Source organism: Schistocerca gregaria, chromosome 2 (assembly GCF_023897955.1).
Source record: "Schistocerca gregaria isolate iqSchGreg1 chromosome 2, iqSchGreg1.2, whole genome shotgun sequence".
NCBI lineage: Eukaryota > Metazoa > Arthropoda > Insecta > Orthoptera > Acrididae > Schistocerca > Schistocerca gregaria.
In genome coordinates this window covers 254,810,924-254,835,080 of record NC_064921.1, presented here as the reverse complement: position 1 = coordinate 254,835,080, position 24,157 = coordinate 254,810,924, and the positions used below count along the sequence as shown (strand labels likewise).

The 24,157-nt window shown below is 41.7% G+C and overlaps 1 protein-coding gene across 2 annotated transcripts in view; it reads right to left on the bottom strand.

The window, feature by feature from the left end:
* LOC126336807 (suppressor of hairless protein) overlaps positions 1 to 24,157 on the bottom strand; it is a 198,580-nt gene that overhangs the window by 119,954 nt on the left and 54,469 nt on the right. The window contains exon 1 of one of the 2 annotated variants that reach the window (XM_050000850.1): positions 7,918 to 8,197. The exons of the other annotated variant lie outside the window; for it this stretch is intronic. The gene's annotated coding sequence lies outside the window, so the exon portion shown is untranslated. Of the gene's footprint in view, positions 1 to 7,917; positions 8,198 to 24,157 lie in introns of those variants that run through there. 2 annotated transcript variants of the gene reach the window in all.

Sequence of the window (24,157 nt, the reverse complement as noted above, 5' to 3'; positions counted from 1 at the left end):
CCCTGTGATTGTAAAAAAATCCGCTTTTATATCTTTCGCAAGATGTCGCAAAAATTATTGCTTTGTTTGTTTTTACGATAATTACCACTGGGGTTCTTGTTTACAATTACTATATGTGTAAAAATTGAATGTTTTCCGATAGACTTTGTTATTCTGATTAAAAAGGCAATGTTTCTCCTCGTATACTTCACAATGAAAAATGGAAAACCCACCGCTATGAATTGTGTTGTTGGACAAAAAGAAAATAGTTTTTATTCAATAATGAAACTAATTTGTTAAAGATAATGTATGTTTGGAAAACTTTCTGAATAATTGGTGGAATAACCAAAGAAAATGAAACAGAAGAAAAAAAAGTGCCAGAGGAGGAATCGAACACGAGACCTCTGGCGTAAGGGTCCGAGCGCTAACCATGTAGGCCAGACGGCGGCTCGGCAGTGTACTAACATTTTGTACTCACAAGGCATCTAAAAAACTTTAGATCGATTTTCCCGGGATTTTCCGGGAAGTGCGTCCTAATATTTTAACCACGTGAGGTGTTGGGGTCCTCTTTCGCCACACAAAATTGCGGACAAATCCCTGACCCCACGGTCGTGCCGTCTCCTTGTCAGTGTTTCACGCCAGCACAGAAGACCTCACGTTATTACAGGTAACTTGATAACGGCCTTAATTCGGCGACGAAGTGAGTCTTCTAGTACTACAAATGCAGCTACAGCAACTCACTGACGATTAGATCCCGGACAGATGACAAACTGCTGGCATATTATTTGCTACGTGACACTCGCTGTTCCAACTAGTCTCAGAAAACATCTCCCACTGCATCCGGCCGACTGGTACAACAAACGTATAAAGGTTATTTTTGTATATAACAGTGTTGGTCGCGAAATTATTGCTTTAACGACGTGTTTCGCCTTTGTAGAGCATCGTCAGATTATCACGGATTGAGAGACATGCGTAGAACTATTATGCTATGGAATAAGCGTACGTACAGGTCGAGCTAACCTGGGCATGTTGCCTCTGATACAGTCGTAACTGCAAGTGCAGCGGCAGCGATAGGAACACACTTACAGAACTGCAAACATCTTTCTTCACTGAGCTTGACTGTGTCAGAAGCACATGCATAGTTCTACAAATGTCTCTCATTCCATAATAATTTGATGATGCCCTACAAAGGCAGTATTTTCGCAACGAAGACTGTTTTATTTAAAAATAGTCTGATACGTTCAATCGAATTTACATTGAGTGATTTGGCTCAGCAGTTGAGGTGCGATAGGGTGCCTCGGTGTTAGTCAAACCGTAAGCGTGCAGTCCTATGGAAACGGCTGTTGTCTTGAAAGGCGTCAGTGTCCAAAACATACTCATGAAGATGCAGAAGAAAAGCCAACATTTAGTCACAGAGTGTGCTGACAGTCGTCCTGGTTCATTTTCAGCGGAACCTGAATGAATGGTCCCCGTTAGCACGACACAACCGCCTCCAGCCTCAATTACGCCCTGCACACTGGGGGCTAAACGCCTCGCTGGGCTGTCAGTGCACTCTACGCCCCACATCACTTGAAAGGGGGCAAAAACGCTGGTCGTCGGACCACTCTGACGCCCCGAGTCCAGACACTGTCTGCCGGCCGGAGTGGCCGAGCGCTTCTAGGCGACACCGCTTCGGTCGCAGGTTCGAATCCTGCCTCGGGCATAGATGTGTGTAACGTCCTTAGGTCAGTTAGGTTTAAGTAGTTCTAAGTTCTAGGGGACTAATGACCTAAAATGTTAAGTCCCATAGTGCTCAGAGCCATTTGAACCAATACACTGTCTGATTTCTGCATTGCTTCGCCCCCTGAAGACGTACAGCTATGTGTGTCGGTATCATCAATGGCCTTTAACCAGGTTGCAGTTCTCTTCGCAATGATGCTCGGAAACTCGTTTAGATGGATCTGCATTCACTGACAGCGGCAATTCCAGGCAAGACCCTCTTCTCCGGTTACTGTCGATTTACTTCTTTTTGTTACCAATGTTCGTAAGCCGTGTTACATGGCTGCGACTGGTACACGATTTCTTTTACATAGTTTGACAAGCCTCACTGCTTCCCAACAATGCGGACATCTTCATTCACTGTGGTCATGGCACGTCGCAACACAATAGCTTCTTTCTGTCGTCGTGTTACGTATCTATATCGACCAACCTTACTGCACTGATGCATTTTAAACTATTGCACATACACAGCACTTTACCTACGTCAGTGGCAGAGGATCATAGGACCGTCTTGCAACAGTTAAACACCATCTACAACGCTCCAAATCAACTACTGTGCTCTTGCACGGGGGTGGGGGGCGACTAATGCCTTATTATGCTCATCTAGTTTCAGTTTTTGTTTTTGGACCTAAGACAAAGGAGGAAATCTTCCTTATCCTGACTTATGCAATGGACCACAGTGACACAAAAAACAATCTAGATATCTACGTCCGCCGACTGTCGTGTCACGATTGAATACTTATGTTTATTTGAATTAATGTGTTGTGATTCTGAAACAATTTGTCCGCACTAGGCAACGTGACTAGCATAGAGACAGTTACCAAACAACTCAGTATCTTCCACAGGAAATCGCCAAGCTAGGTAGTACAGCAATTAAGAAACTTTACTCACAATCGGCAGGACGGTTGTTCGGATCGTCATCCGGTAATACAGAGTTAGGTTCTCCGTGGGGTTCTCCATCCTTAAATCAAAGATGAATGTCAAGATGGTTCCTTTGAAAGAACATGGTCGATTTCCTTCCAGATTCGTACCCAGTACGACCATATGTTCTGCCTCTATGATCTCGTCTTCGACGGGACTTTAAACCGGAATATTCCTTCCTTCACAAGAAAGCATGCACAGTCTGAGAAAGCACTGTTTTAAATGGTTCTTATTTGATCATCTCTATTGCCTTAGAGAGCTGTGAATAGTAACAAACAGGACTTAGACGTTACAACTACTACAGATACTGACTTTATGATACAGACTCGTGCACACCTGTAGTCATCTTCGTTCTTTGTGGAACTTTGAAGATTTAGAAACTAACTGGATGTACCGTCGAAACAAGATTAAGTCTCCGATGGTTTCTGTATGTCAATGCTTAGCGCTAATCTCGACGATGTTTGATACACGACGAACGAAGGATACAAAAGGTTAATACACTTACGTACGTGTGTTATAAACAACTGTCTTCACTATCTGCACGAACTGCTGGAATATTCCTACCACGTAAACTATGTTAATGTTACAGAGTTGTGTCATTAAAACATTGTCTATTGTTACGCAATTAAACGCACACTGCTTTTGGATGTTATAAAATGCAATGGTGCAAATTGAGAATAAAGTGTAATAGTCACATTCATGTAAAAATTTTTCACGTTGCGCTGTCATTTGTGTTGTTAACACAGTAAAACAATAACAGACAAGAATTTCGTTAAAATGTCACCCTGGTTTCCACGGTTACAGAGAGATGGAGCTAAGATCTGGAAGCTAAAAGCTAATCATCTGGGCTCCACACGACTTCTGTGTTAAAATGGTAAGGAGCGAAAGTTTAGATTTTCAAGTGCTGTCCATATGGAGGTTTTTGGATACATTAAACACTTGATTCCAAATTACGCTGCATTCTGTAAGTGGTTAGGATTTTCTTGTTAAAAGAGTGGTGCAGGTTCCTTGTCAGCTGCTTCCAGGTGTTTAACAGCTGTTACGAGTATTATTGTTTGCCCTGTTGTCCAATACTCACCTCTAGCGCATTCCTTTTTTCTTTCAACCTACATAAACATTTTCTCTGATTGGTTCTTTTGATTAATTTTCCTGATTGCTTTTCGGTCTTGCCAGACCAATTAACTTCTTCCCTCGATTTGAGTCTTTTGGTACAGTTTCTATATTTGTCTGTTAGTATCCGTATATCGCTACTCTCTTTTGACGACAGGACCTCCACAATGTGAGAAATATACGTAACTAAACTTTGATTGGACCAACAATCGTAAAAGCTGTTTTCTTTGCAACTATAATAAAATTAATAACAATGTGAAACCCTTCCGTGATTGCAGTGAAGAGAATCCCTAAAAATGCCTGGTTCGCCGTACGGCACCGATCTTACCAGTGCGCTATTTACATAAACCGTACTGGACAGCCCAGCAACAGCGTGCTGCGATTTCGGTGAGATAGTGGAGAACAAGCGGCCAGACGAGAAACTCAAAGTCGGTACGTGCCGATACAAATGTAGTACAATAATCTTTGTAACATATCACTTCAAATGCATCATGTGAAAAACGTTGATGAATTGTAAGCACAAGCAAAAGTAAAGTACTAGGCTGAACGGTCCCAGTTATTTAAAAAAAAGGTACGAAGCAACATAAGTGGGTCTCGCGTTTGATTTCTGTGAGCAATTGATTAAACTGACCCACAGAAATCAACGTATCGACATCTACAGCACATTGGCCAGCTGGTATTCATGTTGCTAGCATTTTACATAGCTATGATGACATTAGGAAAAAATAGGTGCACTACATTACAAACTTCCACATTAAAAGATGCGTCAGCAGCCTATTTGTTGTAGTGAGCACTGACCCATATGAAGAATTTCTTACCTGGATCGTATCCCGTTAGTGATGGGATGATTTATAAACAAAACATGCGGCACAACTAACACACTTTATTTACGTCAGCTACAGCTAGAAAAGAACAACATAATGACAATAATTGTGAAATAACTTTTATTGCAGTCATACTCTCAACACACTTTGTGTAGCTATGAAGAGGTTAGACTAATTTCAATCATATTCAGATGGCCACATTTCTCAACTCTCTCCGCCTGATCTGCTTCGTATGTGACTGCAGTAAATAAAATTTCATAACATTTATTCTACCAGCAGTTTTCAGACACAGATACTAGACACTTTAAAAGGTAAATGCACTTGTGGGGAGACGACGGAGACAGCGGACTCCCGTCGGGAATGTCCACTCCGCCGTCTCCCAGTTGCTCTCGCATGGCGTCCACATTGCCAGCCTCTAGGACAACGAGGCCAGACCCGGCACGTGCCATGCTTATAGGAAAAGCTCAACTCAGTGAACGTAAACTTAAGGGAGGGGGTAAGGAGAAGGGCTCTTACGCGAACCACGCATTAGCGACAGATCCCCACAATCTGTCGCCAGGTCATGTGATATGTCCGTAAATGGCACGCGTGTGTGTGTATCGCAGCGGTAGATCGCCGATCGCTCGCAGTTCCCAAGCAATGTGATGTATAGCATACTACAAAGGTTACGCGTGGCAATATGGTTGTCTGTCTCGTGGCTCGTTTGTCTAGTACTTTAGTTATTGATAATTTAGATTTCATTGCGTAGAGTGCTAACTACTATAGAATAGATTTTTTTATTCAGGAAGCACGAACCACTCAGAAAAGAGAAGCTGGAGGAGGCGCTGTTGCCGATTATTTTAACAAGGAATAAAAATAGAAAAACATACATTCGCTTATATTTTTGCAATAAGCAGCATTTTGAAGCTAGCGCACTAGAAGTAAATATAATGGGGCGTTCATGATAATAGTCGTACGATACTGGATCGCCTCTGCTGTATTTGCAGATATTTATGAAACAATTAGACGATTTATTGTTTTTAACTTGCGACAGAATGAGATAACATTAAGTGGACATTTCAATTTAAGCGTTTAAGATGAACATACTGTACATTACCTTAAAAAAAATACTTCTACGCCAATAATCTCTGAGACAGGCTATGTACCGTACCCTCAGTCTTCAAGAAAAGAGTAATAATTCCTATTCCAAAGACGGCAGGAGATGACAGGTTTGAGTATTACCGAAACGTAGTTGCAAAATACTGACATGAGTTATTTACATGAAAATGGAAAAAGTGAAAGAAGACGTCCTCGGGGAAGGATAGGCTAGATTCTGCAAAAAATGTACGAACACAGGACGTGATGTGACCCTACGCTTTACCTTGTAAGATAGACTGAAGAAAGGCGTTTGTAGATTTAGGGAACACTTCTGAAATGCTTACTGGAATACACTCCATGAAATTCTGTATGTAGCTGGAATAAAATACGGTGAGCGAAAAGTTATCTACAAATTTTAGAGATATCAGAGAGCAGTTAAAAAAGTCAAGGGACATGAGAAGGAGGCAGTGGTTGAGAAGGTAGTGAGGCAGAGTTGTATCTATCCCCGACATTATTCAATCTGCACACTGAGGAAGCAGTAAATGAAGCCACGGAGAAATCTGGAAAGGGAATTTTAAGTGCCGGTAGAAAAAAATTTAAAAATTTGATGATGTGTCACGACGTTGTGATTGTGTCAGAGGCTACAAATTACTTTGAAGAGCAGTTGTAGCAAAAGACAGCGTCATGAGGTTATAGCATTAACATCAAGGACGTAAAACATTGGTAATGGATTGTACTCCAATTAAATAACGTGATAATGAAGTAATTTGTTTAGGTAATGAGACACCAAAAATAATAGATCAGTTTATTTACCTGGGCAGCAAAGTAACTGCCGATGACCGAGGTAAAGATGACATAACATGGAGACCGGCAATTGCAAGAAAAATGTTTTCAGAAGAGAGAAATTTGTTAACACCTAGTGTAAAGTTAAAGTGGTAGGAAATCATTTCTGAGAAATATTTGTCTGGAGTGTAGGATTGTGCAGTAGTGAAACTTGGATGATGAACAGTACTGACAAGAAGACAACAGAAGCTTTTGAAATGAGGCGCTATGGAAGGAGGCTGAAGATTAGAAGTGTTGACCGAATAACTAATCAGGGGGTACCGAATCAAACTGGGGAGAGAAGGAAGTTATGGCACAGCTTGACTAATAGACAGACAAGTTGATTGGACACATCCACCCCGAGGCACCAAAGGATCATCTGATTGGTAATTGAAGGTTGAGGGGAATAATTCTAGGAAGACGTCAAAGCTTAATTATAATAAGCAGGTTCAAATGGATGCAGGCTGCTGTAGTTGTGCAGAGATGAAGTGATAGCTCAGGAATGACCAGCTGCACCAATTGTATTCGCACAACAATAACAACAAATACTTAAAATTCCCGTATCATTTCACGTAATTTAATTCCGTCAAATATAATTTATAAAATGTGTCATGGAAACGACAAGTTTTGCTATTTGATAACATTTCTATCGATGCATTGAAATTGCAAAATCAGAAGGTAAATACTTGTAATTAAGCTATAAGACTAATAAGTGAGAAAAGAATTAAATATTTTGAAATGTAATTGCAAAATACAGGCTGGAAAGACGCGACGTACACAATACACTTTGTGTACATGAAGATGGAAATATTTCAGTAATACAGCTACTGTTCACAAACCGTTTAACACATCTCAATGCACGCTTACATTTTTCCCTGATAGTATTCAACATAAAAAAAGACGAAACTACACTGCAGCTAATAGCGCAATTTCTACAGAACAACTTAAAACTACAGTTGCACACGAAATACTGGTTGAAATTGCTAGGTAAATCGCTCATGTGCTGCGGAATCGACGCGAGCGATTGACTGGCAACGATTTATCGCTCGTGTATGGGCCCTTTATAAAATATGCGAAGGTACTGAACAGAATTGGGGAGAAGAGAGATTTATGGCGTACTTGACTAAAAGAAGGGGTCGGTTGATACGACACGTTCTGGTACATCAGGAGATCCTTAGCTTAGTACTAGAGGCCATTGTGGGGGTAAAAATTGTAGTGGGAGACCACGAGATGAATACAGTAAACAGGTTCAAAAGAATGTAGGTTGCAGTAGTAATTTGGAGATGATGAGGCTTGCACAGCATAGAGTAGCGTTTAGAGCGGCATCAAACAAGTCTTCGGACTGACGACGACACCAAGATGATATTTAAAGATAGGACGCTTCCGCTCTGGGGGACAGACTTGTGTTTACGCACAGCAGTCGTACCTGTTGCGCGGCTAATCCACGTCCGAAGCTTTCCTAAGGCGCTGCGCTCTTCATTCCGGGCCTCTTGTCCACGGCTAGGGCGCTGCGGCTCGACTGTGTCAGTGGGCAGGTAGCGGGCGACCGCTAAGGAGCCAAGCCTCCCTCAGCCAGCGGTAGCCACACTGCCGCTGCGGCCAAGCTCTCGCGGGCAGTACGGCGCTCGCCTCGGCCAGAGACCGAATGGCACATCGGGCTCAACGAGACCCCGCTCGCCTTACGTAAGTGCCATGCGCCTAGTAGTAACACAAACCGCGCTGCAAAAACGCCGCCGCTCGGTTTTACTGTGCCTCGCAGTACAGACGTCTGCCTACCCAGTCAGGCGCAATACACAGCTTCCAGGCTTCAGGAAGTCTCTACGGACTGACCCTATTCGATTTCTGAAAGCAGTGCGACTCGCTTCCTTAAAAACTTTTAACATTTCCAAGCGCTGTTTAAATACATGAAAGGACGAAGTCCTGCGTTGTGTGCATAGCGTCCTAGTCATGTAATTGGTAGCTGGTCCGATTCTTCTTAGAAACAACTTTCATTTTAAATTTGTCTGAATTCCATATTTATTATCAAACTGAAATGGTAATTAATAAATACTAAAAACTATTAAAAAGAAATTGTGACCTTGAGGCAAGATCCAGACAAGCGAGCAAAAAGCCTCGAGTTTGATCTTCTGCTGCTCCTATGATTTTTGCCTCTCAATTATCATAGTCTTCACCTCTGGTAATGTTTCTTAATAAGAAAAATTAGGGTTAGAGCATGGTTTGGAATGCAACCTTCGGGTTAACTTTTGTTTTAATTTATTAGAAAATATCTTTTTTTAAGCAGTTGCATGAAAACATTAGTATTCAAAAGAAATTAAAATGTATCTAGGACTATGTATACATGTCCGAAAGAACAGACACCCCATATTCGAGGGTTGGAACTTTAATAGTGGCAACTGTTTATTTACAGCTCGTACAAAATAGATGTGTTTCAAAGTTTTACTGAACCTCAAAGTAGTCGCCAGCATTCTGTATAACCCGTTGCCAGCGGTGTGGAAGTCGTAGGATACTCTTAGCAGTGCCAGTTGTGTTGACAGTTCGAGCGGCGCTGTCTATTGCCCGACGAATTTGTAGCAGTTCTGAAGCGAATGCCGTGAAGTGTTTCCTTCGGTTTAGACATCGAGTTGAACTCACGAGGGCTTAAGTCAGGGGAGTGCAGTAGGTGGTATAGCACTTAGCAGCCCCATCAGTCAAATAAATCAGTAACAGCGCTTGAGCATTGTCCTGCAAAATGGTCAGGGCCTGTAGAAAGTGTCATCACTTCTATCTCTACGCTGTTCTTTTTGGAACACAACTTACGACCAGCTTCCACCTCCCAAACTACACAGATCCTTTCCTGCTTACCTTGAGAAACTAGCACCAGTGTAAAAAGGATACTGCTAAGAAATGTTTTAGCCACAGCTAAGGGGACTGTGTTAACAGGTAGTAATGAAGTTCCTGATAATTTTCGCCTTACTGTTATTTACGACCAATTTGCCACCCAGAAATAAGCGCGAGATGATGGCCACAAGGTTTTGGAGTTAAAAGTGAGCGGTTTTGGTGGTATTCCGAACCATGGGATATCGTCTTGCACAGCAGGAGCCATATCTCATGTTACACAGATTAAAAAGGCAACTGACGTATTCCGGATCACTTCTTTCAACATCAATTCAAACTAACATGGGGAGTGGAACTCTTTTGCTCGAATATATGTATGAGCAAACATGTCCGTCACAAGAACACATTATCACGAAATCTTATTAATGCGTCAACTGATAAACAGCCAAAATAGTAACCTGGAAATCTATATCGATGCTGCGAACAGTTTTTTATCCACCTTTGGTATTTACGTCCTGAAACTGTGCCTCTATCATTTGGTGATGTTTTCAGGAGATTAGGCTAAATACGGCGGAGGTACTCCCTCAGTCTTGGCTGTAACATATTAACAATATAGTGAAACGTTTTAGAGTTTGTTCTTTTCTTTTTTTGTTATGTTCTTACAGGGTTCCACATTAGAACTTCCTAGAAGTACGATATAGTCGATAACTTGTACATTTGTACTATCTGCCTGAAGAAGTCAAGGACTCTACACATCTCTGAAAGTTGTCCGAGAAATGAATGGCATCGCTACGAATTATGACATTATACGAGACTCTGCTAATGTTGACAGGGAATTCTTCAAAGTGCTCTGTAAAAATTTCTACATATTAACAACAAAGCAGTTGTGAGAGTGGGTTAATGTTTCGGATAAATTAAATAGTCAATACGAAAGAATGACAACAAAACCCAGTTAACCTAAAGATTTTTTTTTACAAAATACCCATGTTTTTCTGACACATACTAAAAGAAAGTGGGGAATATTTTGATCAACAGAAGTAAACATGGAGAAATATCTGAAATTGGTTTGTTAAATTGATAAACCACTTTCCTGCAAATGGGGTGGCCCTGCGCTAATGTTGCTTGATGAGGACAATGCACGGGGTCTATCTACAATATGACTGGAGTGGTAAAACGTTATCTTACACCACAGACCATACTCTTCATGTTCACGCCTGTCATGACAGGAAGCAATAAAAACCAAACTTGAGTCCACTAAGAGAAAGTGAAACAATTTCTATTAACTTACACATGATCGTGACTACAAATAAATTAGTAATTAGAAGTAGGTTTAGCACTGAATTTAAGTAACTGGCGAGACACACAAGAATAAAAACTACAGAATTCCAAGAATCCATACATTGAGTAGGAAATCTGCGAACATTTGCACGTTCCACATCGAGTAATATTGAAGTGTATTACATCGGTATTGAACAGGACTGCACGGTGCAAGCATAATTTTAGAAAATGCTTTAAAAGTGTGTCTGCATAACATGAGATTCATATTAACATGGAAGCTGTAGTAAAGACTGCGGAAATCACACTAAACATTAGGTTGGTGCATAAGCTCGTAGCGTTCTTGATTTACACGTTGGTATTCCGGTCGCTGTAGGTTTATTTATCTATTGTCATTTCTTATTTTTAGTTCGCTGAAGCTTTGTGAGTTTACATATTATCCTTTTTCATTTGTAGATAGTGAATGGCGGACGTATGCTAGAAACATGGAGCGCCAAGTGGAGAAACTGGAACATTTCCCACATATTCTTCTGTTTCAGTTCAATATAGTGGCAATAGCACCGGCAGAACAGCCAAAAACATTTGCGCCGTGTATGAGGATAACGGCATTCGACAGAGCAAGGCAAGGCAAGAAAATGGTTGTCTCGTTTTAAGGGGGACAGTTTTGACACTAGTGACTCTCCACGTCCAGGAAGACGTTCGGGGTTTGCTAAAGCACGTTTAAACTCATTAATCTACAGTGAACCACATCAGCATACGCGAGAACTGGCAAACGTGGTGAACTGTAATCACTCCACCACCATGCGACATTTGCATGCACTGAAGAATGTTCAAAAATTGAGTGTATGGGTATCGCATGCTCTAAGCCAAAATAAAAATAAAAATAAAAGCATCTCTGCTTGCGCGTCATCAGTTGGCTCGTCAACACGGTCCTGTATCTTTACTGGTGACAAACTGTGTATTTATTTTAACATAGGGAAAAGAAAGGAATGGTTGAGACCGAACAAAGCAGCAATTCCCCGTGCATCTGATGGAACAGCGACGAATTGCTTCCCAAGGTGTAACCATCACAGCTGACATTTATTGTCTACAACTGAGACGTCTCGCAGACACAATCCCAGAATAACGACCAGGAAGACTGCGTGAAGTGATGCTACTTAATTACAACGCCCGCGCGCATTCTGCTAGACTGCTGTTTTTACAAGTTACAGGAGTTGGGTTGAGAAGTCATTCCGCACCCATCTAATTAACCTGATCTTGTGCCTTCATATTTTTCACGTTTTACGCTCTCTTTTGAAGAACCTCTAAGGAAATTCCCTTCCTCCGAAAATGATTCGACGAGTTATTCGCCTCAAAACCACGTGATTTCTACAGTCACGGAGTCGAACAATTACTCCAGCGTTGACAGACTGTTGTAAATAGTGAAGACGAATCTATTACTGCTGACTAAAGTCTGTTATGTGTATCTGCTGTGTTAATTAAACTTATAGAAAAAAACGCTACGAAATTATGTACTAAGCTAATACTTCCTGCATTCCGAAAGACTATATTTTCGACGTTTGCGATCAGAGTGTCTGCGAGCTCCCGCACTTCACGCTAGCATCACCCCAAAATATACAGAAATTAGGACACTTAAGAGGCAAATAAGTAATGGTGGTTTTCGGTGATTAGTTATTCCTCACGCATCAAGAATCTCAGTTCCATCCAAGGTGTACCATGTCTAACAAACGTAGCTATACTGGTGGGTTGATTCTGAGGCAGCTCTCCCTTTGTAATGCCACTCATTACCTTTGATGAATATGAGACTCATCACAAATTTGCTCTGAAGGATATAGTACGTTGTACATTAAGCTATTTGCCATTATCAATAACAATGTAACAAATACTCTGAACCACAGTTAACAAGATTACCTTTGTACGAAGCGGTTAATATGGATGTTAACATTGGTAACTTGCAAGTAATCGTTTACTGGTGCGCCACGAGATTATGAAGTACGAGGGCGCCTAAGCTCATGGCCGTCAAGTGGGAAAACCCGCTGCTTAGCGGAAGAAGCTCAAGAGTTTCGAAATTGCGCTTCCTTGTTACGAACGTATCTGTCGACCCTTATGACTTTGTGCGAGCAACGTAAGATTCTACCGTCTTATGCATTGGAGATAGATTAACCGAGTGGTGTATAACTTTGTGACCAGTCTTATTAAACGAGGTCATGGGATTCGCATAAATCAAATAAAATACACGTAGTCAGTTTTGCTACAAATATTTTTATTTATAATTCGTAGTTTCTCGCGGCAATTTCATTGTTCAATTTATGTTTACAGAATCATGTCGCTCTGATGTTGGCTGTTTACGTTTATGGATGATTCCAGCCGGTCCTGAAAACCCGCACTAGCATCAATCGACATCTGGCGTGGAATATGAACTTTTTCCTGCTCGACTGTCTACGTCGGTTCTTCAAGTCAGTGTGTAACAGGGACTTGAGATATCCCCGCAAAAAAGAAGTCAAACAAGCTTAGATCAGGGAAGCGAGGAGGCCAGCGGAGATTGCCGTTTTGGAGCTAATGCTACCTGGAAACTGATTCCGTAAGACAGCTACTGAATCACGAGCTGGGTACGTAGTAGTCCCTTCTTGTTCAAACCATACACCTACTGTGACGACGAAGGTCTGGGAAGGAAGGTGGTGGTTTGGAACATCGTAATGTAGCTCTCGCAGCACGCCAGCGAACTGACCGTTTAGGGCTCTGTATCGCAGACACCAGTAACTCGCTCGTTGTATTTGGGCATTTGTGCTGTTTTAACAAGATGATGATGTTTAACGTCCCGTCGATAGTTATGTCATTAGGGACGGAGCACATACTCTAATTAAGAAGGGACTGGGAAAGAAATCGGCCGTGCCCTTTTCGAAGGAACCATTCCGCCATTTGCCTTAAGCGATTCAGGGAACTCACAAAAACGTAAATGTGGATGGGCGGATGGTGATCTAAACTGTCGTCCTCCCAAATGCGTGTCCAATGTGTTAACCACTGCACCACCTCTCTCGGTCTGTGTTGACAGCCCCAGGTGGCTTTTTCTTAATTACGGAACCAGTTGTGTTGAAGTTTTCAACCCATCTTAAAATGGTGTTTCGGTCTGGAACAGATGGGTAGGTTTTGGCACCCTGGTGAAGTCAAGTTGTCGTCACTGCACTAGTGCACGCTGTATCGAAGACGTCACAAGATGTGTATCAATTTTTGTGATCGTTCGAGACGATCAACTGCGGTAGCCATTTTGCAGACGAATTCACTGCGAGCTTGAACGTTATTGACGTTTTTATTTTCATGGAATTGTGAACCTGCCTGCTTTTGGAAAAAAATGATTCCACAGTAGTCTTCTAAATGGTAAAATTGGCTGTAATGGAAGCAAAGGAATCATAGGTCAGCCAGATAATAGCAGATATACGGTCACAAAGGTCTTGTGTGGGAAACTGATGAGAAAGTAAATTTTTTTATTGCGAAAATTGCCGCCAAGTAGAAGCGTGGTACAGTATCCGCGTTAAACTCGACGCAAGTAGGAAATTACCTTCAGAAATGATTCAGTTGTTGAAATTAAAGACTGAAATATGGAACACCAAAGCATAATTTGACAGAACCCCTCCATATTGTCAACCAATTACACATACAGGTATTATGGAAGAACTGCATCAGTGTGTCTGAAGTTGTCGTCTTAGTTTATTACTACCGGTAAGGATTACTGAATCAAACATTTCAGAGATTTTTCAGTCTCACCAAGGAGGAAGACATGTGCCATTCTGACTTACTTGTCGTGAGACATCAGGGAAGTCATCAGTCACATCTAATGCTAAACTTAACTTCTCTTTTCGTTTCTATGTATATGGTAGGTACATAACTTTTGCTGGAAACTGGTGACGAAAGAGATTTTTTTCAGAAATGCCAGTTTCAGGTGACTGAATTGAGCTGACAAACTTTTATACCAGTATAATGTAAAGTTATGTTAACATCACACACCTGCCACTTACTTTCAACTAGTTTCAAAATTTTGCAACAGTACTTTCATTGCAGTTTCCAAATGTTGATGAATACTGAACTGAAGAAATCTGTAAATGTTCATTTTCGAGTAAACTGGGAAGAAAATATCAAACTATCAGGAAAGATAATCTATGGCATGCTACGCCCTTCTGCGTCTGCAAGTTATTTTCCGTGTGTCAGGGCAGGCTGCTATGCTTCTATAGATTGTCATTAGTCGTGCCCCAAGCTTTTAGGATTGTGATGGGTATCTGGTATTTGAGAAAAAATGGTCTTTGGTTACCTATCATATACACTGAAAGGAAATGAGAAGTTAAAGTAAGCATTAGATGTGACTAATGACACCACAGATGTCTCAGGTCGAATAAGTTAAACGGGCCCCTGTCTTTCTCCCTGGTGAGATTGAAAAATCTCTGGTGCGTGTCTGAAGGTCAGATTCAGTAATCTTTACCAGTAGCAATAAACTACTAGGACAACTTCAGACACACTGATACAGTTCTTCAATAACACCGGTGTGTGCAACAGATTGACAATATAGTATTTGTCAAATTATGCTTTGGTGTTACATATTTCAGTCTTAAATATTAACAGTTGAATTATTTCTCAAGGTACTTCCCTACTTGCGTCGAGTTTAACGCGGACACTGTACCATGCCGCTACCTGGCGACAATTTTCGCAATAAAAAATTGAATTCTCAGTAGTTTCTTACACAAGACCTCTGTGACAGTATTATTGAAATTCACTGATGCAGCCACGGTTCCTTTGTTTCCATTACAGCCAATCATACCATTTAGATAGACTACTGTGGGGTCATTTTCTTCAAAAGTTTTGAGGTTCACACTACCAAATATAATACAGATATCAGTAACTTCTAAAATTGCAGTGAAGATAACAATTGAGGATGTATGAGCCGCTTCTTTAATTCGTCTACAAAAATCACTTCCGAAATTTAGCATCTCGAACGATCACAAAATTCATAATGACATCAAGCGTGACTTCACCGAAGTCCAACAAGGCTCCCCCGAAAGACGTCTGCAGATGGGAGTATTTAAGAAAAATCACCGGAGCGCGAACGTACGAGCTTCACGTTCGACGACATCGCGACAACTAAACTTCCAACTCTAATGGGCAAATCGAGGCCGGCCTCCGCTCTCCGAGGCCAATCGCTCGGCCGTACTACACGATACAAAAACATGCAGTTTCAGAGACGGACCATGTATGTCACGGAATGATCGATCCAGTAATGAGCACTGTAAACTCGTAAGTAAGTATTGCGCTATATAAGCTAATTACAACCTGCCTGGAAGAAAACATAATAGTTTAATTCTTACTTTGTTTGGCAGCGCCCTCCATGTTTCATGAAAGACTGACACATTATACTGCAACTATTGACAAATTTGTTCCATTTAATGTTGCCAGTATGATTAAATGATGATGGCGTCCTCTTGGGTAAAATATTCCAGAGGTAAAAATAGTCCCCATTCGGATCTCCGAGCGGGGACTACTTAAGAAGACAACATTATCAGGAGAAAGAAAATTGCCGTTCTACGGATCGGAGCGTGGAATGTCAGATCCCTTAATCGGGCAGGTAGGTTAGAAAATTTAAAAAGGGAAATGGATAGGTTAAAGTTAGATATAGTGGGAATTAGTGAAGTTCGGTGGCAGAAGGAACAAGACTTCTGGTCAGGTGACTACAGGGTTATAAACACAAAATCAAATAGGGGTAATGCAGGAGTAGGTTTAATTATGAATAGGAAAATAGGAATGCGGGTAAGCTACTACAAACAGCACAGTGAACGCATTATTGTGGCCAAGATAGATACGAAGCCCACACCTACTACAGTAGTACAAGTTTATATACCAACTAGCTCTGCAGATAACGAAGACATTGAAGAAATGTATGATCAAATGAAAGAAATTACTCAGATAGTGAAGGGAAATGAAAATTTAATAGTCATGGGTGACTGGAATTCGGTAGTAGGAAAAGGGAGAGAAGGAAACGTAGTAGGTGAATATGGACTGGGGCAAAGAAATGAAAGAGGAAGCCGCCGGGTAGAATTTTGCACAGGGCACAACTTAATGATAGCTAACACTTGGTTTAAGAATCATAAAAGAAGGCTGTATACATGGAAGCAGCCTGGACATACTGACAGGTTTCAGATGGATTATATAACGGTAAGACAGAGATTTAGGAACCAGGTTTTACATTGTAAGACATTTCCAGGGGCTGATGTGGACTCTGACCACAATCTATTGGTTTTCACCTGTAGATTAAAACTGAAGAAACTGCAAAAAGGTGGGAATTTAAGGAGATGGGGCCTGGATAACCTGACTAAACCAGAGGTTGTACAGAGTTTCAGGGAGAGCATAGGGGAACAATTGACAGGGATGGGGGAAAGAAATACAGCAGAAGAAGAATGGGTAGCTTTGAGGGATGAAGTAGTGAAGGCAGCAGAGGATCTAGTAGGTAAAAAGACGAGGGCTCGTAGAACTCCTTGGGTAACAGAAGAAATATTGAATTTAAATGATGAAAGGAGAAAATATAAAAATGCAGTAAATGAAGCAGGCAAAAAGGAATACAGACGTCTCAAAAATGAGATCGACAGGAAGTGCAAAATGGCTAAGCAGGGATGGCTAGAGGACAAATGTAAGGATGTAGAGGCTTCTCTCACTAGGGGTAAGATAGATACTGCCTACAGGAAAATTAAAGAGACCTTTGGAGATAAGAGAACCACTTGTATGAACATAAAGAGCTCAGATGGAAACCCAGTTCTAAGCAAAGAAGGGAAAGCAGAAAGGTGGAAGGAGTATACAGAGGGTCTATACAAGGGCGATGTACTTGAGGACAATATTATGGAAATGGAAGAGGATGTAGATGAAGATGAAATGGGAGATACGATACTGCGTGAAGAGTTTGACAGAGCACTGAAAGACGTGAGTCGAAACAAGGCCCCGGGAGTAGACAACATTCCATTGGAACTACTGACGGCCTTGGGAGAGCCAGTCCCGACAAAACTCTACCATCTGGTGAGCTAGATGTATGAAACAGGCGAAATACCCTCAGACTTCAAGAAGAATATAATAATTACAATCCCAAAGAAAGCAGGTGTTGACAGATGTGAAAATTACCGAACCATCAGTTTAATAAGTCACAGCTGCAAAATACTAACACGAATTCTTTACAGACGAATGGAAAAACTAGTAGACGCCGACCTCGGGGAAGATCAGTTTGGATTCCGTAGAAATATTGGAACACGTGAGGCAATACTGACCCTACGACGTATCTTACAAGAAAGATTAAGGAAAGGCAAACTTACGTTTATAGCATTTGTAGAGCTATAGAAAGCTTTTGACATTGTTGACTGGGATACTCTCTTTCAGATTCTGAAGGTGGCAGGGGTAAAATACAGGGAGTGAAAGGCTATTTACAATTTGCACAGAAACCAGATGGCAGTTATATGAGTCGAGGGGCATGAAAGGGAAGCAGTGGTTGGGAAGGGTGTGAGACAGGGTTGCAGTCTCTCCCAGATGTTATTCAATCTGTATATTTGGCAGGCAGTAAAGGAAACAAAAGAAAAATTCGGAATAGGTATTAAAATCCATGGAGAAGAAATAAAAACTTTGAGGTTCGCTGATGACACTGTAATTCTGTCAGAGACAGCAAAGGACTTGGAAGAGCAGTTGAACGGAATGGACAGTGTCTTGAAAGGAGGATATAAAATGAACATCAACAAAAGCAAAACGAGGATAACGATATGTAGTCGAATTCAGTCGGGTGATGCTGAGGGAATTAGATTAGGAAATGAGGTACTTAAAGTAGTAAAGGAGTTTTGCTATTTGGGAAGCAAAATAACTGATGATGGTCGAAGTAGAGAGGATATAAAATGTAGACTGGCAATGGCAAGGAAAGCGTTTCTGAAGAAGAGAAATTTGTCAACATCGAGTATTGATTTAAGTGTCAGGAAGTCATTTCTGAAGGTATTTGTATAGAGTGTAGCCATGTGTGGAAATGAAACATGGCTGATAAATAGTTTGGATAAGAAGAGAATAGAAGCTTTCGAAATGTGGTGCTACAGAAGAATACTGAAGATTAGATGGGTAGATCACATAACTAATCAGGAGGTATTAAATACGATTGCGGAGAAGAGAAGTTTGTGGCACAACTTGACCAGAAGAAGGGATCGGTAAGTATGACATGTTCTGAGGCATCGAGGGATCACAAATTTAGTATTAGAGGGCAGCGTGGAAGGTAAAAATTGTAGAGAGAGACCAAGAGATGAATACACTAAGCAGATTCAGAAGGATATAGGCTGCATCAAACCACTCTCAGGACTGAAGACCACAACAACAATGTTGCCTGAAGGGGAGATTATCGAAAACGAAAGATTCTAAAAAGCTTGAATGGTATGATATTTCACGCTAGTCTGGGGGAGTATCGCATCATAAAAATGTTGTGTTGGTAGTGACGATTCGGACAACTAAACCAGTCTAATATTGTATTAAATAGTCTAAGGAATATAAGACAGAAAACTATGATGGAAGCGAGCTACAACTGCATGCTAATCTTGGCATGCTCATGTAACAATAGTAAAGGTAGTAAATGCTCTACTTGACAGACATGAACCAAGTCATATAAACCTGCAAGGATGTCTATAAGGACGAAACCGGCGCGATGATGGTTTAAAGAAATGAAACACTAACAGAGTCGAACGACAAGGAATGGGCCACAACAGGAGGAAAGTCAGGATCTCTGGACCAAATCTCTTCGATTTTGCTTCTTTGTAGTGGTGTATCCCTGATCGGAGTGTACCCTGCGTGCTACCGTAGGTTGCAGATTGGCAGCATATTACATGTTACGTTCCTGTTAACAATATTAACCCAATCCTAACCTTTCGCAAGACAACACAAGCAAGAAATTCATCCACAACAGGTCTTATGCGACAACAAAACGGCATTACTAAGGTGTTCAATTATGGAGTCACCTACCGACAACTAGAAAATATTTTCAAAATGTCTATCCTACGCTGAAAAAAAATAAGTATTACAGGTACTGGTATGTGTTGATTACGCTGCTGTCACGTAAGTGGAAATAAAGGAAGAAAGAAACTTAAACAATCAGTTCACATCCAAGTAATCAAAGACAACATGAACTCTTAGTGGCCAAATATGGTGAAGCAAATCTGATGCATTGTTGTTTAAATAACCGCTCGGGTATTTGCATCAAATCATGTAGGAAAAGAAGGCGAAACTACTGTCTGTGATTCGAACTGCACTCCTCCCGAATAAGTATCCAGTGTCTTGATCAATGCTACACCTCGTTAATTTAGTGAGTACGTCAGTTAAAATGGCGTATATGATTTACATCACTGGCTACCAGGGTAAAGAAATGTAAGGATTGCTGTCTTCGAAGATGGTGCAAGTCATAAGGTGCGAATTGCAGTATATATATCTTATAAAAAAGAGAAAGAACCATATTGTATCCGATTACAAGATCAGTGAACATCTTGCGCACGTCACTTGGTACAAGTACATGTATTTAGGGATAATTTAAGAAGCCATGTCACAATGGACGATACCGTAAAATCAGTATTAGGGAAGACGAATGGTAGATAAATTTGATGGAACGTTTCAGAGAAAATTTGATGTCATTTGTTAAGGAAAATTCACACAAGACGCTAGTGCGCCCAATTGTAGAGCACTGTTTCAGTGTTTGAAGTCCTCATGGACATTAAACAAATCCAGAGATGCGATGCTGTCAGTATATACTATCTGATCAAAAGTATCCGAACATCGCTAAGTAATGTGGAATTGACCGCTATTATGTCACGAGAGGCGGACCTGCCAGTAAAAAGGAAGATTGGGAGGGGGGGGGGGGAGGTAGGAGGGGAGGAGAGGGGGGTATTGTGTTGGTGGTAGAGAAGCAGTAATAACAGAATGGGTCGTTCAGGAGAGCTCAGTGACTAGTGACTTAGAACATACACTAGTCATTGGATGTCACATGGGTAGGAAATCCATCAGAGACATTTCAGCCCTTCTAAAGCTCCCCCAGTTGACTGCTCGTGATGGGGCTGAAGTGGAAACGCGGACTGCTGGTGATGTGGCTGAAGTGGAAACGCGAAGGAACAACCACAACTGCATCATCATCATGCAGACCTCATTTATTGACTAACAGGGACCGTCGATTCCTTTGTGTTGTAAAAATGAGTAGCAGTCCAGCTAGCACAGTGACTGTGCGTAGGGAGATTTTAACAAATGTGTGTCACAATCGTCGCGCAGCTCCTTATAGGCCACTTATTTCGCTAAATGGCAATTGAGGTGGTGTAAAGAGCTATACCATTGGGTAGTGGATTACTGGAAACGAGTGGAAGAATGGGCTACCATTCCTTCAGACACCTCTCCGAAAGCTGGAGCAAAACTGTCAAAGACGAAGGGTGAACACATGCTCTACTAATTCCACTAGCAGGTCTGCGAATACTTTTGATCAGCCAGTTTAGCCCATACGAAATTGTTATAGATCGTTGGGAAACTTGAGAATCCGTAGAAGAAAGACGACGTATTTCTCGTGAAGCCTTGTTGCGCGTATTTAGAGAACCGGTATTCGAGGACGGTTGCACTATCATTCTGCTGTCACCGTCTTCTATCTAGCGTAGGGGATCATGAGAGTAAGATCAGAGAGATTAGTGCACCTACAGAGCGGTACAGCCAGTAACTGTTGCTCACTCTGTTGCTTCTGGAATATAGAGGATGTTTCGGAGGAAGAGTAAATATTTTAGGAGATAATAGGCTAATACGACCAGATATTCAATATAAAACGTGTTCAATTTTTAAAGAATTTTTTTATAGGCAAGATCTTATTGACCAGTTTCGACAGGCAAGCCTGCACCTTCAGATCTTTCAAAACTTTTTTGGTTGTACGTCACGTTCCATTGTGCATTCATTACTCATGCCATGTTAATATTTTAGTTGATAGTATATTGCACATTCCACATAGGTTTCTCAATAATAAATATGACAAACATATTTGTCACAACCAAAAATATCCGCAGCTAAAATGCACATTTTAAAACTTGGCATGTCTACATACGTAGCACTCCCTTCATGCTTGTTAGTTGTTAAAATCCACAATATATAGTGAAAGTGCACATTTGCCAATGTATACTTTTACATGACGAGTGAAGCATATCTTGGAATCTTCTCACTTGGGTTACACAGTGCAACTCAATGGCATTTTTTTAAAAGTATGAGCACATACAGATCGCACCTTCTTATTGTGAGACTTCTATGTCCAGGTTTTGTTTATTACTGAAATAAGTTTCATTTCTCATGTTTGGGATTCCATATGCTATGGGCTTATTTACTTATTATTTTTGTTCGGAAGTTTTCCTTTCAGCTGTGATTGTGATTTGTTGAAGGATTTCACGGTATCGTTTAAGTATGCCGCAAATATTTACAATTGCTATGGCTAATTGGTATCTGACTACAAGTTCCGTACACAGAGGTGACAAAACTCACGGGATACCTCCTGAAAATGGTATCGGACCTCCTTTTGCACCACGTAGTGCAGCAACTGCGCGTGGCATGGACTCAAGTGGATGAAAGTCCCCTGCAGAAATATTGAGCCGTGCTGCCTTTACAGCCGTCCATAACTGGCTAAAGTGCTGTCGGTGCAGGATTTCGTTCATGAACTAACCTCTCGATTATGTCCCATAAATATTCAAGGGAGTCATGTCGTGCGATCTGGGAGCCCAAATAATTCGCTATAACTGTCCACAATGTTCTTGAAATCAACGGCGAATAATTGTTGACATAGTACATTGTCACCATAAAAATTCCATCGTTGTTCGGCAACATGAAGTCCACGGATGACTGCAAATGGTCTCCAAGTAGCGGAGCATAAACGAGGACTCAGTTCATTCTATGTAAACACAGCACACACCATAATGGACCCACCATCATCTTGCTAAGTGCCTCCTTGTCAAGTTGGGTCCATAGCTTCGTCGAGTATGCGTCACACTCGAACCCCACCATTAGCTATTACTAACTGAAATCGGGACACATCTGACCAAGCTGTGGTTTTTCAGTCGTCTGGAGTCCAACTGATATGGACACGAGACTTGGAGAAACTCTGCAGGTGTGCTTGCTGTTAGCGAAGGCACTCGCGTCGGTAGTCTACTGGCACAGCCCATGAACGCCAGATTTCGCCGCACTGTCCAAACGGATAAGTTCGTCGTACGTCCCCCATTGATTTCTGCGCTGCTGCTTGTCCGTGGTGAGAGGTAACGTCTGAAATTTGGCACACTCTAGACACTGTGGATCTCGGAATACTAAATTTCCTAACGATTTCCGAAATGAAATGTGCCATGCGTGTAGTTCCAACTATCATTCCGCGTTTAACGTCTGTTAATTCTCGTCATGCGGCCATTATAACGTCGGAAACCTTTCCACATGAATCACTTGAGTACAAATGATAGTCCTCTTATAGGTCGCATACGAGATACTACCGTCATCTGCATGTGTGTATCGCTATCCCATGGCTTATTCCAAATGGTTCAAATGGCTCTGAGCACTATGGGACTCAACATCTGAGTTCATCAGTCCCTTAGAACTTAGAACTACTTAAACCTAACTAACCTAAGGACATCAAACACATGCATGCCCGAGGCAGGATTCGAACCTGCGACCGTAGCGGTCGCGCAAGGCCAGACTGAAGCGCCTAGAACCGCTCGCCCACCCCAGCCGGCTGGAGGCTAAAACGGTAAGTGGTTGAGGGTGGCGCGTTTGAGGTGGTAGGGGGTTGAGGGTGGAGCTAAGAGGGTGTCAGAGGGCGTTGCTTTAGTGGAATACTACATACGTTATATGATGTTCAAAGCGAAATAAACGCGCGTCTCAGCCCAATACTTCGACATTTCTTAGTACTGCAAGTACAATAGCTCTCTATGTCGCTTATCCTTTCGTAATCGGCCTCAGATGGAACTTACGAGCTGCAAGTTAAACTATCCGCAGCCCCGAATATTGATTCGAACACAGCAGCACTTCACCAGGTATCCTCCTACAGGACTGACTTATCCAGCCAGATATCAAGGGCCTACAGCTTAACGTCGACTTCGAATGACAGGGACGACTGTGCTGTTTTGTCATGTACAAGTTTTTGCCAGTGGCAGGGAAAAGGAAAAGGATGAGCGACTAAAAGGTTTGGGATCGTGTAGGACTGCACCCCTGACCATCGGCTTTTTCATCTGTCAGTTATCAAGAACAATATAGATTGTATAGAGTTAGTTGGTTGGTTGATTTGGGGAGGGGACGTAACAGATAGGTCATCGGTCCCATCGGATTTGGGAAGGATGGGGAAGGAAGTCGGCCGTGCCCCTTCACAGGAACCATCTCGGCATTTGCCTGAAGCGATTTGGAGAAATAACGGAAAACCTAAACCAAGATGGCCGGAAGCAGGTTTGAACCGTCATCCTCCCGAATGCCAATCAAGTATGTTAATCACTGCGCCACCTCGCTCGGTGATTGTACAAAGTGCAACCTTTTAATCCGAAAATAATATCTCTAGA